The 16,524-nt window shown below is 48.0% G+C and overlaps 1 protein-coding gene across 49 annotated transcripts in view; it reads left to right on the forward strand.

Moving 5' to 3' along the window:
- Window positions 1-16,524, forward strand: part of RALGPS1 (Ral GEF with PH domain and SH3 binding motif 1) — a 309,385-nt gene that overhangs the window by 50,554 nt on the left and 242,307 nt on the right. For 3 of the 49 annotated variants that reach the window (XM_070595479.1, XM_070595487.1, XM_008511629.2), the window contains exon 1: window positions 7,853-7,926. The exons of 45 other annotated variants lie outside the window; for them this stretch is intronic. The gene's annotated coding sequence lies outside the window, so the exon portion shown is untranslated. Of the gene's footprint in view, window positions 1-7,851; window positions 7,927-16,524 lie in introns of those variants that run through there. One more of the 49 variants, XM_070595500.1, reaches the window with a different exon arrangement.

A 16,524-nucleotide genomic window follows, 5' to 3' on the forward strand; every position in this document is an offset into this window, starting at 1 on the left:
ATGTGAACATCACCATATGGGAGGGAAAACGAGGTCAGCTGGTGAAAAGATTGGAACACCAAGAAGATAAGTATGACAATGGAGAGTCACAGAAAGCATTACATGATAGAAAATGAAAAAGTACCAGGCCCGGGAAGCTTGATCAAAGGAGTCTCACTGGCTGTGAGGAAGAGAGGCCAGAGGATTCTGGATCAACCACAGCGGGCGATAAGGACAAAGTTGCGCGTTAGCCTTGCTCTTCAGTGATGACACAGATTTTTCTTCGCCTCTCTATCTCCGCGAGTATTTTGGTGGGCACCCGGGGAGGTGGCATTAGAGATTATTTACCTCATGTTTGTTTGGTAACTCCAAAGTCTCATTTTTATGGCCGGGCTTGTGTTACAGAGTAGCTTCTTATTAAATGTGTTTTGACTGATAGGACGAAAGTCAATCAGTCGATCAGTCAGTCAGTCAATTTCTGGCTCTTTCCAGGGAAGGTGACCATACTATATCTCCAAATGTTGGTAAAGATTTAATGCAGTTCTAGTGCGATATTTTATAAAGCACGATAAAATAGTGGTGTTCATCTGAAAGAATAAATTGGTAAAAAAAATTTTTTTTTTTTGGTAAGGCAATGAAATTGCCTTCATTCTTCCAGATTCTTACTCATTTCAACAGATGTTTGAGTTTGCTATTATGTGTAAAACTGGTGCTAGACCCTTTGTTGGGGGGAATATAAAAAGGGATATCTTTTGTGATACACAGTCTCGTTAGCCTTTATCACTCTCCTTATGAGGGAACCGTTTCTGTAGGTTGGGGTACAAGTGACAGAAAACTCAAAATACCAGAGACGTAAATACGATAGAAATTTCTCTCTTTTGTGTGAGAAGTCAGGAGGTAACCGGCTCAGAGTAGGTGTGGAGCCTACATGGTCAGAGCCTGCATGCGCCCTTCTATCTTCTTGTTCAATCATGAGGCGATCTTGGGAATGGCTTCTGAGTCCAAGGACACTTCATGGCCTGAAATGGCTGCTGACTCTAGTCTTCACATCTGCATGCCATCCTTTGAGGGCCACTTTCCAGAAATTCCGCATGACACTTCTTGCATCCCATTGGCCTGATCTTGGTCATATGGCCACACCTTGCAGTAAGGGAAGCCAGAAAATGAAATCTATATTCAGGGAAGCCGTGGGAAGAAGGGGAGGATGGCTGCTGGGGGTCAGCCTCACTATTACTAGCCCCATTTCACAGATGTGGAGCTCGGAGTGGTTGAGATTAGCCCAGTCTTACATGGCCTGTAAATGATTGAGCCTTCAGAACTTTTTATAAAGCAACAATTTATTAATCCTATATGATGCTTGCATAAAAGCAGGAAAATAGATGAAGGAAACAGAAGTGACTTTGTTGCTAACTTACACAGGAACTTAACTCATGAGACATCGGGAGTTACACAGCAGCAAGGGAAGGAATGATTACTGATTATGTTGTTGGGGGATTTGGATTTCAGTGCTGAAAAGAATTGACAGGCTTAACCTTATACTGCAATGGATTCCAGATGGGTTTGAGTTAAAGGATGAAAAACAGAGTTAAAGATGGGAAGGTGTCTACTGAACTCTGAAGGGGGATTGCAGAGAGATCGGAGTGCAGGGGGATTAGGAAGGAGAGCCTTCCTCGTCTGCTTTATATATTTGTGTGTGTGTGTGTGTGTGTGTATGTGTGTGTATATGATATCTGTATATAACTCCTGAGTCAGAGACAGAGGACTTTATCACTAGCGGAAGCATCAGCACGTGTGTCAGTTTCCATTCCCCCAAGTCCCACAGGGGTGATACCATGGGCCCAAATGGATCCTGTGCTTTTGTGTCACAGCTGAGAAACGCTGAGCTTGGGAACCTGCTTCTTTATCGCAGGCAGAAGGCAAGCCTGCTCTTCCTCCCCAAGGGAGACATTGTCTCATCCCGCAAGGTTAGCCCTGTAAAGGGTGGTCAGGACCTTGCATTCTGGGCACACCCTACAAGACATGCTGGCATGCCAGAGGCTGTGGAGGATGGAGCCTCCCAGCAGGAGGCTGGTAGGGTGAGATGGGATGCTGTGTGTGGGGTGCATTGCCACAGTGTGTGCCACGCGGGAAGCTCTTGATCAGTGTCATCCCTCGTAATGTCTGTGGGCTGTGGAAAGGCAGGCCCAGCGATGACGTGGTCAGTTATCACAGTCTTTCCGCCTGGTTTTCAATGTTTAGACAAGACTGAGGGTCCTGGGAATGACAGGGTGCAGGAGGGGCTGAAAGGGAGAGCGAGGCTCACCTTAGTTGCTGCGGGTAGGTTCTGCTTTCTGGTACACATCTCACAGCTAGTACCTCCCGGTGGCGTGTACGCTGCTAGCTCTTGCTAAATTATTTAGAATTCTCTTTTCTCTTGTGCATGATCAAATGAAGTTTATTTCCTAAGCTTAATATTTGTGGCTTAATTTGAAATGAAGTATGGTGAGTCTTAAGAAATAGAATATTACTTGTTTGTACATTTATTTAGCAGAACCCTTGGTAATTCATTCCAAACTAATGAAACTTTAAATCTATATGATGTATAAGAGTATTATAGAAGTGTGGGGAGAGCTAAAGGACATTTAATGATTGGCTCAACTTTGCAGTTTTATGGAAGAGGAAACTGAGGCAAGAGGAGTGAAGGCGTTTACTGGAGAGTGGTCACAGATGATGAGTAGTGGATGTGGTTCTGGCCCTCAGCCCGCAGCCCTGTCCTGGAAGCTCTGAATCTGTGAGAGTAGATAGAGCGGGGACCGGAGGGAATCCATCTACACTGTTTTGGGTACATATCAGGCCAGGACTCATCTGTCCTCATTCAATAATGAACACGTAGAAAGGCTAACACTAGAGAAGACGCACTGAAAAGATCCAGCAGCGTAAAGGGAGAGAAACAAGGCGTGTAAGGACTAGAGGACGAACAGGCTTTGGGAAAAGTTTCCAAACCTTTACTCTGTGAACTGAAGTAAGTTTCAAACATCATCTTCATGTCCTCTCGGAGAAAGTCTGGATGCTCTGAAAGATGAGATGGTGAGTCAGCAGACTGAGATGAAAAAGGGGCTTGTAGACTTAACCTAAAGAGATAAATCACATAATGCGGGCATTTAAAATTAATGAAACTGCAGAAAGTCAAGGAGTCAGGAGGAGGACAAACTGCCGATCTCGGGAGGGACAGGAGAGCAGCAGAGGAGACCCCAGATGTGGGTTATAGATGAGGCTGGAGACCAGAACAGGTGAAATAGAAGGAATCCTCAATTTTCCTGAACTGAAGAAGGACCCGAATCTCTAAATTACAAGGGCTTATCTTGAACCTGGCAACATTAGCAAAAATTAACTAACACTTAGAATATCTAGGTGAATTTATTTTTTTAATTTTAAGAACAAAGAGAGGATGCCATTAGCATCCAGGCAGAAGAAACCTTTAGATTAAAAAAAAAAAAAAAATTAGACTGGGCTCAGACTTGTCTACAGCATGGGGGCCAGAAGGGAGCAGAGCACGTTTTGAGGGAAAATGATTGTGACCCAAGGATTTTATCCTCAGCCAAGTTTAGTTAACATTTGAGGGTAACAGAAATTCATTTCAGTCGTGCAAAGACCTACCTTGTATGTAGCTTTCACTGCACCCACGCACCATTCCTGAGGAAGAATCACTGGGAGCCGTGCTCTGGCAACTGAGAAGTGAATCACAATGAAAGACCCGTGAACGGGCAAGTCAGAGTGCAGAGGGATTGGCAGTGAGAGTGGAACCATTCAAGTATAAAATCATTTCTCAATAATTGTGATTATGATTATAAAATAGAATACAAATGAAATGATTATTGAAAGAAGATATAACATTAAATCATAATTAACAGAAAAAGCAGAATAAAATTCCAGCTCAAACCAGACATCCTGCGTGTGAACACACTGCGCTCTAAAGAACTGTACAAGTGTGAAGGATGAAAGATTTGAAAGCCAGCTCTCATGCCCTCCAGTATGTCTGCACGTGTGTTTTCCAGCTCATAAAATGCTGTGCAGGTCTACAGTGTACCTGGGGCTACTTTTATGTTGATTCCTCTGGGCACCGTCTTTTCACAAAGCCTTGGAGAGGTTTGCTGGACACCTTCATTCTGCAGGTGGCACATTGCTGCTGGCAATGTAAAGGGTGCAGCTTCTTTGGAAAACAGCTTTGGCAGTTCCTCAAAATATTGGACATCAAGTTACCATATGACCTAGCAATTCTACTCCTAGGTATGTACCCTTGAGAATTGAAAACACGTGTTTACACAAAAACTTGTACGTGCATATTTGTAGCTGTGTAATTCATAATGGCCAAAAATGGAAACAACTGTCCACTGCAAACGTCCATCAACTGATGAATGGTAAACAAAATGTGGTATATCCATGCAATGGAGTATTAGTCAACCACAAAAAAAGAATTAAGTGCTAATTCATGTTACAACATGGATGAACCTTGAAAGGAAGCCAGACACAAAAGGCCACGTACCTGCATGATTTCATTCGTGTGAAATGTCTAGAAGAAGCAAATCCGTAGAGACAGGAGGTAGATTAGTGGCTGCCAGGGAGCGGGGGGAATGGGGAGTGAGTGCTAACGGGTACAGGGTTTCTTGTTGGGATGGTGAGAAGTTTTTGGAATTAGATAGCCCTGATGGTTGCTTCACAACTTAGTGAATATGCTAAAAACTGCCGAGTTCTACAGTTCAAAAGGGTACATTTAATGGTACATAAATTATATCTCAGTTTAAAAAAACAGCTTTTTTCCCTCATTATTAAATGTTAGTTGTAGGAAAATAAGAAAGTAAGGATAGACGAAAAACCAATCAGCAGCCATCATCTCATTGTTAACACTTGGGGCATATATTTCCAGACATTTTTCTGTGTGTGTCTCGAAGCTGCGTTGATAGCCCATTTTAGTCTCTTTCCTGTCATGATGGTGTGTTGGGATCAGCATAGTCCACAGCATTTTTTGTTTTTTTCAAAGATTGGCACCTGAGCTAACAACTATTGCCAATCTTCTTTTTTTTTTTTCCTGCTTTTTCTCCCCCAATCCCGCCAGTACATAGTTGCATGTTTTTAGTTGTGGGTCCTTCTAGTTGTGGCATGTGGGACGCCACCTCAGCATGGCGTGATGAGTGGTGCCATGTCCACGCCCAGGATTCGAACCAGTGAAACCCTGGGCCGCTGAAGCGGAGCACGCTAACTTAACCATTCGGCCATGGGGCCGATCCCAGCATGTTCTTTTTACTAGTGCTTTAGCCTCTTGTTAGGGTGTTTATGTTGGACACAATATTTCGCTACAAGTAGGAGCAGTGTACTATTTGGAGTCGGAACATGGGTTCCTGTTCTGACTCACCTTAGGTTTGTGAACTTGAGAGAGGCACCTAATCTCACTCTTCTTATCTTTAAAAGGGATTGTAGTACTTACTTTGCGATATCTTACCAACCAGAATGGCTAAAATGAAAAAAAAAGACCATATCAAATGTTGCCAGGGATGTGGAGCCAGAACTCTCATACGCTGCTGGTGGGAGTGTAAAATGGTTTGGCCACTTTGGAAAACTGTTTGCCATCATCTACCAAAGCTGAACACACACTCGCCTTACGACCCAGCAGTTCCGCTCCTCGGTGTCAGCCCAGCAGAAAGGCAGACAATGGTGTACCGAGTGGCATGCTCAGGGATGTTCACACCAGCACCATCTGTAACGGCCCAGACTGGAAACAAGGCCAGTGTCCATCAGCAGAATGGACAGACATGTGGTGAACTCCCACAGTGGATACTGTGATCAGTAAGAGTTAACAAACAACAGTTCAGTGAAAAAATAGGGATGAATTTCACAAACGTAATGTTCATTCAGACATAAAAAATATATACTGTATGATCCCATTCATTAAAGTTTAAAAACAGAGCTAATCTGTGCTGTTGGAAATCCGCAGAGTGGTTACTTGTGGGTGGCGGGGTGATAGAGGGCACAGTGGGTTTCGGGGCTGGCGGTGTTCTCTTGCCCCCTCGGGGCGCTGGTTACGTGGGATGTTCATTTGTGGGAATTCTTTGACCTGTGCACTTTTCTGTATTGTGTTGTACTTCCATAAAAAGTTTATTTAAAACACTGAAAACGGGAAGCATATCAATCACAGTGCTCTCACTAAAAATATTACTAATAATGAGAATGAAAGTATTTGTATTGATGAATAAAATAAAATAATTTTAACGTATTATTTCATCTTTATCTCTTCCTTTGAACATTTATATTATAAAGTACATAACATGTTGGTATGTTAGAACATATATTTTAATATACGTTTAACCTGCAGTGAATATACATATGTTAGAGGTGCTTGCTTAATTTTTTTTAACTATTGGTAGTGAAGGATCAGAAAGGTTGGTGAGCTGCAGCTCAGGGTGGTAAGGAGGGGACAGCCTGAGCAGAGGCGTGGCTGCGGGCAGCAGGCCGGCGAGCGGGCGGGCCTTGAGCAGTTCCGCCAGCCTTCTGTGTTTGGGTTGGTTTCCTTGTTGCCGGAGCATGAAGTGCGGGACAGAGGAGGGTAGTGGTGAAGCTGGAGAGGGAGGTGGGGGGCAGGGGCCCAGGGGAAGGGCCTAAGAGGAAGCTCTGAAAGGTGAGAGGACAAAAGGAAGGAGACCAGCAGAAGAAAGGAACCAGCAGAGTTGGCCAAAGAGGCTAAGGAGATGGGAGGAGGAAAAGAACGACAAAGTCATTATTAGAGGTTGAGAGGGGAGTTTCCAGAAAGAGGGACTGGTGAACCATGTTAGAAGCTACAAAGACGTAGGAGAGCCTTAGGCCACTAGCCTCAAAGATTAGGGGGTCTTGGTGATCCAAGCGGGAGCAGTGTGACCCCAGTGGCCAGGCTGGGCGTTAGCAAGTGGGTGGTAGTGAGACAGCGTGGTAGTGAGGAAGTCAGTGGTGACTGATGGGAAGCAGCCTGGAGATCAAGGTCGAAGCTTTCTTGAAGGCTGGGGAGAACGGAAGGGGTTCTCAGGCAGAGGGAAGGACCGAGAGAGTAGAAGAGACTGGGGTTGCGAGAGAGGGGCGACTGACTCCCAAGCCCAGCCAGTGACTGGCCCGGTGTCTCAGGCAGATGCCTCTTTGTCAGGTGGGAGCCGAGGACCAGGAGAAGATGCAGAAACATTTAGGTTAAAGGAGGGACCCGAGGGAGCCGAGGCCAACTTTCCTCAGTGAAGGAGGTCGTGAGGCCGCCCACCTGGGTGTGGCAGCTGTGAAGTGAGGTGTGGGGTGGAGAGAGAGGGTGCTCTGGAGGACAGAAAACGAACCAGCGACGGGCCCTCTGCAGGCGCCCTGTGCAGCGTGCTTGTCTGTGCCAGCGGGCTGCCAAGAGGCTACCCTTGTGTCGGGGCCAGCCAGGCGGCCCCTCCCTTGCCACCTGCTCTTTTTTCCACAGCCATGTGCTCGCAGACACTCCTGAGTTCCTTTCTTGCTGGGCAGTGCCTAAGGCTCAGCTATTGCTTTGGGCCTGCCGGAACATTCTTCCATGGAGTCTGTGCTTTCCTTTGGGTTCGGTCCCCAGGCAAACCCTTGCATGCTGATTTACCACAGCACGTATCCAAAGCACCATGGGAAAGGAGAGTAGTGACCAAAGCAGTGTGTTAACTTCAGTGATTTTAGGACAAGCTTTGCTACCTGATTGGCTAATGATGATATCACATATTGATCTTAGAGAAAAGTATATAGCATTTCAAAGAACAGGTTGAAATCAGATCTTGTAGCACCATAGTTGGTCTGACCTTGCTGAGCCTTGAAAAAGAGTTCTTACCACATGGAACGTGGATGTAAATTGAATTGTTCCCCCGCTTTTACAGCAGCTACTGTTTGGAAAGAGACGTGCTGGGATGGTCTTTCCTGTTGGCCTGCGATTATGAAACCCAGCCTGTGTTCCTGGTAAGTCGGCTCACTGGCCTTAGCGGCATGTGCCCTCTAGAGCAGAGGGCCATGCTGCATGGGCACCCAAAGGTGCTGGCTGGTCAGGTGAGCCGGGTGGTGTTGGGGTCAGGAGCCCTGACCTCGTCCTTGCTGGGCTGAGGAGCTGTGGCATGGCTTTGGGGACATCAGGCATCCTTAGGGAGCCACATGTGCAGAGAGTGTTTTGGGGGCTCCTTGTCAGATTAAGCTCTAGGATTTTCTCTCTTGGTTCTCCCATCAAGGGTTTTTTCCTTTCTTTCTCTCTCTGCCTCCTCCTCGTGCAAAACCTCTTGTTGCTCCCCTGTTGTGCTGTCATCCTTTTGCTCCCGTTGGTCAGAAGACAAATGTTCTGTATCTGACTCCCGAACAGGTGGGGTTGTTTGGGCGACCTCCTTTCTCTCAACCTCAGTCAGGTCCCTGCACCTCCCCACAAACCCGTCTCCTGTCTCTTTTTCCAGTTCAGCTCCGCTCCTCACGTTCAGCTGTCCTTGCCTCAGACCCCTCGTCAGAAAGGGCAGCTCGTTTTGTGAGTTAGGCTTGGCCGTGGGAGGATGGGTGGAAGACCGTGAAGATGAGTAAGACGTGGTCGTTGTCTTCAAGAGACTGCAGTCTACTGGTCAACCCCCTGCCATGCCCTGCTCTCCCTGGAGGCCCCCCCGCCCCCCAGTTCTTGCTCCCTGAGATTCTGCCCACCCTGTTTGGCACTTGTTCTAAGAATGCTTTTTTGCATTCCCCAGCTCACTGTAGCTCTCTTTGTTTTAAACCCTCATATGCTTGTTTTGCCTCCTCTTGTGGCCGTGGCCACATTCTGCATTGCATTGTGCTTTTTTGATGCACCCAGTACCTCTTGCCTTATCTCTTTGATTAGATTTTAAGCTCTTTTAAGCTCTGATAAGTCTTGCTCGTTATTGTATGCCGTGTTGTGCCTCGCTTAGTGCCTAATACACAGTAAGTGCTCAACAAATGGTACTAGCCTGAAACTAACATGGTATCTCTTTGTGCCTCCCGGCATCCATCCGGTTTGTGGCCATGGCCCTCAGGTCTTGAAATAACATAAAAGAATAGGGAAAGAGGCACGGAGCCTTTACCTAGAAGAGTCCTAGGAGATTCTGTTCAGGTAGGAGCAGTCACAAAAAACGTCAAAAGCTGGAATATTGCAATATTTTCAGTTCTTCTGGTAGCCTTACCCTTCTGTCAACCTGTTATCACAAAACAGGCGGGAGGTGAAGTTTCTGATGCTTTCCTGCCAGGGGCCCATTCTTCCTTGATATTGCATGATTAACTACAGTACAAGTCATTCATACAGTGCTTAGAAGAAGTAAGTTCCCTAAAACTTACACTTCAGTGGGAATGGTTCTGCGAAGGAGGATGCTGGAAATAGCTGTTGGTTTAAAGGTAAGAGCGTCTGAGAAAACTGAGACTCAGAAGTAATTTCCCTGAAGGAACACAGCAGGTAAGCAACAGGGTTGAGATCTGACTCGAGATCACTCTAGTTCTAGCAATGGTTTCTCCACTGTCTGCTTTCGAGTCTGAGTGGAGCTGGATTCCATGAAAGAGGGGCTGCAGCTGCCCACCGGCTGCCCACGCTGCTGGAGGGACCGCCCGCTCTCGCTGATCCCAAGGGGTCTGGGTGGCGTTGCCCCCAGTCCGTGCAGGTGGGAGAGGACTGCGCCTCCCCTGTCGTCACCAGGGCCCCAACGTGCAGGGCACCTCCTTCCCACGTCTCGTGAGGAAGATCGCAGTTTGCAGCTCGATTCCCTTGGGCCCTCTGAGCAAAGGCTGTCAGGTCGTCAGGGCCTCAGGCTTGCTGCTGCCACGGAAGCACGGTCTGCCACAAACAGGGGTACAGGAACCTGCGCCCCCTCCCTTCCACAGGCAGAGACGAACGACAGCACATTTGCGCAGGCTTGGCCTTCACGCTCGGAGCGGTGGCTCCTCTGAGGCGGGGTGAATGGAGACGACGTACAAGAGCTTGTATGCGCAAGGAGAGGACCCCCAAAGAGACGAGATTAAAGGGCACCAGAGTCTTTCTGGAGCAAAAAACATGGCTTTCGAATTTAAAAATGACTAGCAGGAGGGGCTGGCCCCGCGGCCGAGTGGTTAAGTTCGCATGCTCCGCTGCAGGCGGCCCAGTGTTTCGTTGGTTCGAGTCCTGGGCGCGGATATGGCACTGCTCATCAGACCACGCTGAGGCAGCGTCCCACATGCCACAACTAGAAGAACCCACAACGAAGAATACACAACTATGTACCGGAGGGCTTTGGGGAGAAAAAGGAAAAAATAAAATCTTGGAAAAAAAAAAAAAAATGACTAGCAGGAGAACTGAAATAGGAGAGCTGGTCTGAAAGGTCAAAGAGAAGAAGGGCCTCACAATCCAGAGCCACGATAAAGAGGGAAGTAGTGAATTGAAACGTGAAAAATTTGGAAACCTCATCCAGGGAGACCTGGCATGTAAGTAACAGGAACTCCAGAAGGAGAAAAAGGAACAGATGGAGAAGCAAGAGAAGAAAATTTCACAGAGTTGAGGAAAGAGCTGATTCTTCAGATTAAGTGGATTCATTCAGCTCACACTAAGACCAACACTTCGACCTATTTTCCACTAAAATTCCTAAACTCCAAGAAGAAAGAGAAAGATCTTAAAATTTTGTAGGAAGAAAGAACAGGTTGTTTTCAAAGGAAGGAGAATTAGCTCTCCGTGGACTTCCCCTGTGCAACCCTGGAGGCTGCAAGACAGTGGTCCGTGTCTCCTGACTTTAAAGGGAGAGGGGCCACAGTCCTCTCTCTGCCCAGCCAAGAGGTCACCCAGGGCCATTGCAAAAAGAGACATTTCAAACGTGAGGACACAGAACATACGTTATCTGTTATGTACCCGCGGAAGATACCCAGCGAAGTTCTTCAGCTGCAGGACAATTAAAGCAGAGCAGGGATAGGGAGGGGGGACGGGCAGAGTGTGGGAAACAGGGAGGAGCCGTCCCTTTAGTGCTTACTGTTTAATCTCAATGGGTGTTGCCACTGTGAATGGAAGTTTTTATTGTATGTTAAGTTATTAAAAACTTTTAAAATAGAGGAGACCTACTGTAAGGAAAACATCATAGGCTGAAAATAAAAATTCTAAACCATCTGTGCAAACCCAAGGCTTTGGGAGAAAGGATGAGAGGGTGGGGAAGTAAGTTTATTTAGGACAGTTAAATAAACATAGGGCAAATAAAACATGGAGGCATAGTTATTTATTTGTGTTACAGAAAGAGAAAGGTTCAATTTGACTTTTGGGGATCAGAAGGTGTATTAATTAGGACTAGATTTGGTTGCATATAGTAGATAATCCATGAAGAACAATGGCTTAAACATATAAAGGTTTATTTCATCTTGTGAAAAAGTAAAGAGCTGGGTATTATAGGGTGGGTACAGTGAAATTAAGGTCATCATGGACCCAGCTCCTAATATCTTGCTGCTCTTCCAGCCATAGCAGATCGCTTCCTGATTCAAGATGGCTGCTTGAGCTCCAGTCATCACATCTGCATTCAGAATCCAGAAGGAGGAAGGGGGAAAATGTTCCCTTTCAGACACTTGGCAAAAGTCTCACACAGCACTGATGTTTACATCTCCTCGAGTGGAGCTTAGCCACACTGAGCTGCAAGCGAGTGTAAGATGTGCTTAGCTAAAAATAGGAGTTCTCTTGCTAAAAAAGAAAAGGAGAAAGAAAGAAATTGCAATCTCTGTCTCAAAAGATAATCATTAGCGGAATGCAAATTTAAACAATGGGTATCTTTTTCACCTTTCTATTTGGCAGAAAGTTACCGAGATTGATAAAACCAGTGCTAGCAAGTGAGTGGGGGACGTGGGTACTCCCTTACACTGCTGGTGGGAGTATGAATTGTTCCAACTTTTGGGGAACATGATCTGAAAATATCTAATAAATATTAAAATATCTGTATCTGGCAACCTAGCAGCATACTTCTAGGTGTCCCTCCTGCAGAAAGCAAGCGCCAGTGCAAAAAGCCATACAAAGCCGTTTTCTGCACCACTGTAGTGGCCCACAGGTGGAAACAATGGGAGCGTCCATCAGGGATGTATTTGGCAGCTGTTGAAAAGGAGCCGCTCTCTCTGTATTGACCTGAGGGAAGGCCATGATGTATCATTAGGTTTTAAGAACAAATTCCAGAATAATGTCTCCAGCAGGCATTGCAAACTGGTGGCCCACGGTGACAGATAATACTGTGGACCAGGCGCAGAGCTAAGGGCTTTTCGTTGTGCTCACAGTGGACTGACAAGGAGGTACTATTGGAGCACCTTTTCTTCGGATGCAGAATTTGAAGCACAGAGAGACTAAATAGCTTTGTCTGGTCACCCAGCCGATAGACACTGGGTCCAGGATGGGACCAGGGCTCCAAAATCTGAACTCTTACTAACTCTGCTCTCTGCCCAGGGAGCTCTGTCTAATCTCCCCATCTGATGCTGTGTATGGCCAGCTCAGTGCTTTACAGACGTTCAAAATTGGAAGTGTTAGTGGCGTCATTAGCCCCAGGCCCCATCTGTCCTTATTCTGTTACTCCTGCCACTTCCCAGTGACATCATCTTCCTGGGCCCCATAGGCATGTGAGGGTATGACCCTGGTCTCTGCTATGAGCCCCACTTGGTTCTGTCTTTGTGTTGCCTGACGGGATGGCTAGGAGGGACACACTCCTGTCTGCTCACTGCGATAGCTGAGGTGGGTGGAAGGGGGAGGCTGTTGGGAAGGATGGGTTGATGGCCTTTTGTTTGTACACCTCTGTTGGGTTTGGCTTATAGCAGCAAGGATATGTTGCTTTTGTAGTTTAAACAGGAAGTCCAATAAAGTATAAATGAAAGAAACACGTATATTTTTTGTTGAAGAAGATTCGCCGAGCTAACATCTGCGCCAGTTTTCCTGTTTTGTATGTGGACTGTGGCCACAGCATGGCTGCCAACAAGTGGTGTAGGTCCACACCCGGGAACCAAACCTGGGCTGCTAAAGTGGAGTGTGCCGAACTTAACCACTAGGCCATGGGGCTGGCCCCTAAAATATTTAAATATAAAGAAACAACCCAGATCAGTTACTGCACCTTCCTTTCTGTCATTTGTTTCCTTTGAGAGTCTCATAAATGTCACAGTTTAAGCAAGGAGACTCAAGTTTTCCTTTTTGTAGGATGGAGGTTTAGGCTGTCCATTGTGTTAACATCTGACGCCTTCCCACAGTGGAACCTAAACACAGAAAACAGCACGGCTCCTCCCTGATCCAGAGGGAGACTCTGGCCCCATTGTCACCTCAGAGTCAGAGATGGGAGCATGTGGAGGGAGGTTGTTCAGAAAAGGGTTTGTGAACATGGAAGCCGTGGGCTGGCTCCTGACACTGCTTGTGTGACCCTCTTACAGGACGTCTTGGAGAGGCAGCTGTGTGTGGCCACAGCTGTGACGGTCCAGGGAGGAAGACAAACACATAACTCAGGACAAGTATGACGGGTGTTCAGGAGAAGCCTGGATGCTCTAAGAGGCTGTAGGAGAAGGACATAACACGGCGGGTCAGACGAAGGGTTCCCAGAGAAAGTGATGTCTAAAATGAGACTGGAAAAGAGAGTAGGAAGGAGCAGGAGAAGAGTAGGGCGAGGGTGGCTCAGGGAGAAGAGCCAGCCCCCGTGTACACCTGGCTGTGAGAGACAGCAGGGTGGGCGTGGCCACCGGCAGGCTCCGTGGCATTTTGGCACCTGTTCTAGTCTGCACATCTCTCCTTTCTTGGCTGGAAGCCACTTCCAAGGGGCTGCATGTGGGAGGGGCTGGCAGAGGGCCTGCACACTTCCAGCACAGAGCGCTCTCCCCTGCAGGCAGGGCCTGGGATTCCCAAGGGGTTGGGTACCTCTAAGCCCCCCTCCTTCCCTCCCACCTAGCTTCCCTCAACGACCTTGTCTACTGACCCTCCCCTCTGAGGACCGTGGCCCTGAGCACTTGGGAGTAGGTTGGAATGCAAGGACAGGATGTGATCTCTAGGTGGGTGATTACTGGTTGGGCATATTGAAGGTCAGTCTGGAGGGAGCCCGGGAGGGGTCCGGGCCAGAGGGACTCTTAAGGGAAGTCTCACCCGCTGTTAGCTGAGGCCCCTCCTGGGTGGCAGCTTCCACCTGGGTCCTGCCTGAGCTGAACTTGGACTCGAGCCCAGAATGTTGCTGCTCCCCTGCTGCCCCTGCCACCACATTAGCCCCAGGTGTCTGCATCCCCCCGCTGCTCCCCCTCTGCCCCCCGCAGGGGTGTTTGTATCTGCCAGAGGCCTTCTCTCCTTGAAGTCCTTTTGTGCAGGCCTTGAGTCTTTTTTGGGCGGCAGAACCAGGTGGCTGGGTGGCTGAAACATCGCAGTCTTGCTCTGACCTTGCCCTTTCCTTCCATGGTAGGCTCGGAGAGTAGTTCATTCATGTTTATTGGGAACACAACAGACTGCTGAATACTGTGCTGGGAACGGCGGATAAAATAGCAATGTCTGAGCACTTATCCTGTGCCGGGCGCTGTGATCAACACTCACTCCGCAGAGGTGGCCTCAGTTAGGGAACTTCATACACATGAAACACTGAGACAAGTGCCTGGCACCCACAGCACTCGTAAGTACCAGCTGGCGCTGTTAGTGACTCCGTACCACAGCCACGTGAGGTGGGTACTGTCCCGTACCCCCACTTCACAGAGGGGGATTGGAGCTTAGAGACACTGCCTGCATCACCGGTGGTGAGTGACAGAGCTAGGATTCAAACCCAGGACGGTTGGACTTCCGAGTCCTGTCTCTGAGGGTGAATGAGATAGGAGGGGCTCGCCTTAGAGAGCTCATGGTCTAGCAGGGAGGTGCCCGGAGAAAACAGCAATTCCGTGTTAGAGTGACAGGGGCACACAGCAGGGGCTCTCCACCCAGGCTGGGGACCTGGAGCGGGGAGGGAAAGGGAGGAGCATCCAGGCAGAGTCCTCGGTGTGGTCAGTGGCACTTCCCGTCACCCGTGGGATGTGCGTCTGTCTCTGGGCTTTGGTGAGGAGGCACTGCTTTAGTGGTCTGTGCACGCTCAGTTGGGGATTAGTCATTTGAGGGAGGGGATGTGGCTGCTTATACCAGCCAGACTCCTGGGAGCTTGTCCTCCAGGCAATCCCGGCTCTTCCAAGCACCGTGTGCCTGGAGGTCCTGTTCCCCTGCTTTGTGAATCCCCCAACCTCCTTGGGGACACATGCAGATGGCCTGGGTTATAGGTCTGTGGCGCCCAGCCCACTCTCTCTCCACTTCTGTCCCTCGAGCGAGTATATCCTGCTGTAGCCTGGAACTGCTCTCTTGCAGTTACACATACAAGAATAAAACATCATTATAAAACCATGAGTGAAAATCCAAGCTAAATAAATCCCGCTGTGACCCTGCCACCCCAGCAAGTCAAACTGTGTGTGTGTTGCGCTTTGCCCTTCCAGTCCCTGTCCACAGGGCAGGTAGGTTTTTTTACAGTTGTGCTCTTGCCTCTTTTTTTTTCCCCTTGTGGCGGGAAATGAGAAGGATCTGTTAAGAAGTAGCCACCAGGTGGCGCTAGAGCCCCAGGATCGGACTCCAACCTCCAGCCTGTAATACCTGGTGGTGAGCCATCCTTCAAGTGCTCTGGAAGCTCACTTTGTTTCCTCCCCAAATGCTGTGTTGCTCACAAATGTTTTCCATACTTACTTGAAAAGAAATTGAACAACACTGAAGTGTACAAAAAGTAGAAAGTAAAAGTGCCGCATAACGACACCTTTAAGAGGCAATGATAACAGCCAAGTGTGTATCCTTCTGTACTTGTGTGTTCACCTGTATGCATAATTAACACGTGTCCAAGTGCACTTTCTCAGTAAGCACTTCTCAGACCCATTTTTTTTTTGAGGAAGATTAGCCCTGTGCTAACTACTGCCCATCCTCCTCTTTTTGCTGAGGAAGACTGGCCTTGAGCTAACATCCATGCCCATCTTCCTCTACTTTATACGTGGGACGCCTGCCACAGCAGGGCTTGACAAGTGGTGCCATGTCTGCACCCGGGATCCGAACCAGCGAACCCCGGGCCGCCGAAGCGGAATGTGCACCCTTAACCGCTGCGCCACCGGGCCGGCCCCTCAGACCCCCATTTACAGTTGTAACCCTGCCCCTGCCCTCTCTGCCCATCCCCTCTCCCTGCTGGACTTCTTTCCCTATTACTTGTCACCAGCTGGCACACCATGTGTTTCACTGGGTGCTTTATTTATTGTTTCCCCCACTAGAATGTAGTGGGAGATTTCTGGCTTTTTCTTTGCTGGTCTATGCCCAGCACCTAGAACAGTGCCTGACACACACTAGACTTTGAGTAAATGTTTGTTGAATGAATGAATGAATGAATGAGAGAGTATGTCCTGAATTTGTGGATTTCTTTCTCTGTCCGTCAATACTGATTTGCCTCATCCTTTTAAACCCCTGCTTAGCATCCCCTTGAGAGGATGTGTTGGAACTGCCTTACTGAAGCACATCGATGTAGCTTTCCATTGTTTTCTTGCCTTTTCTGTAGGTGTTGCAGTCTGTGGACTTGCTGGAACCTACTCTCTGGTTGCCTG

Source organism: Equus przewalskii, chromosome 26 (assembly GCF_037783145.1).
Source record: "Equus przewalskii isolate Varuska chromosome 26, EquPr2, whole genome shotgun sequence".
NCBI lineage: Eukaryota > Metazoa > Chordata > Mammalia > Perissodactyla > Equidae > Equus > Equus przewalskii.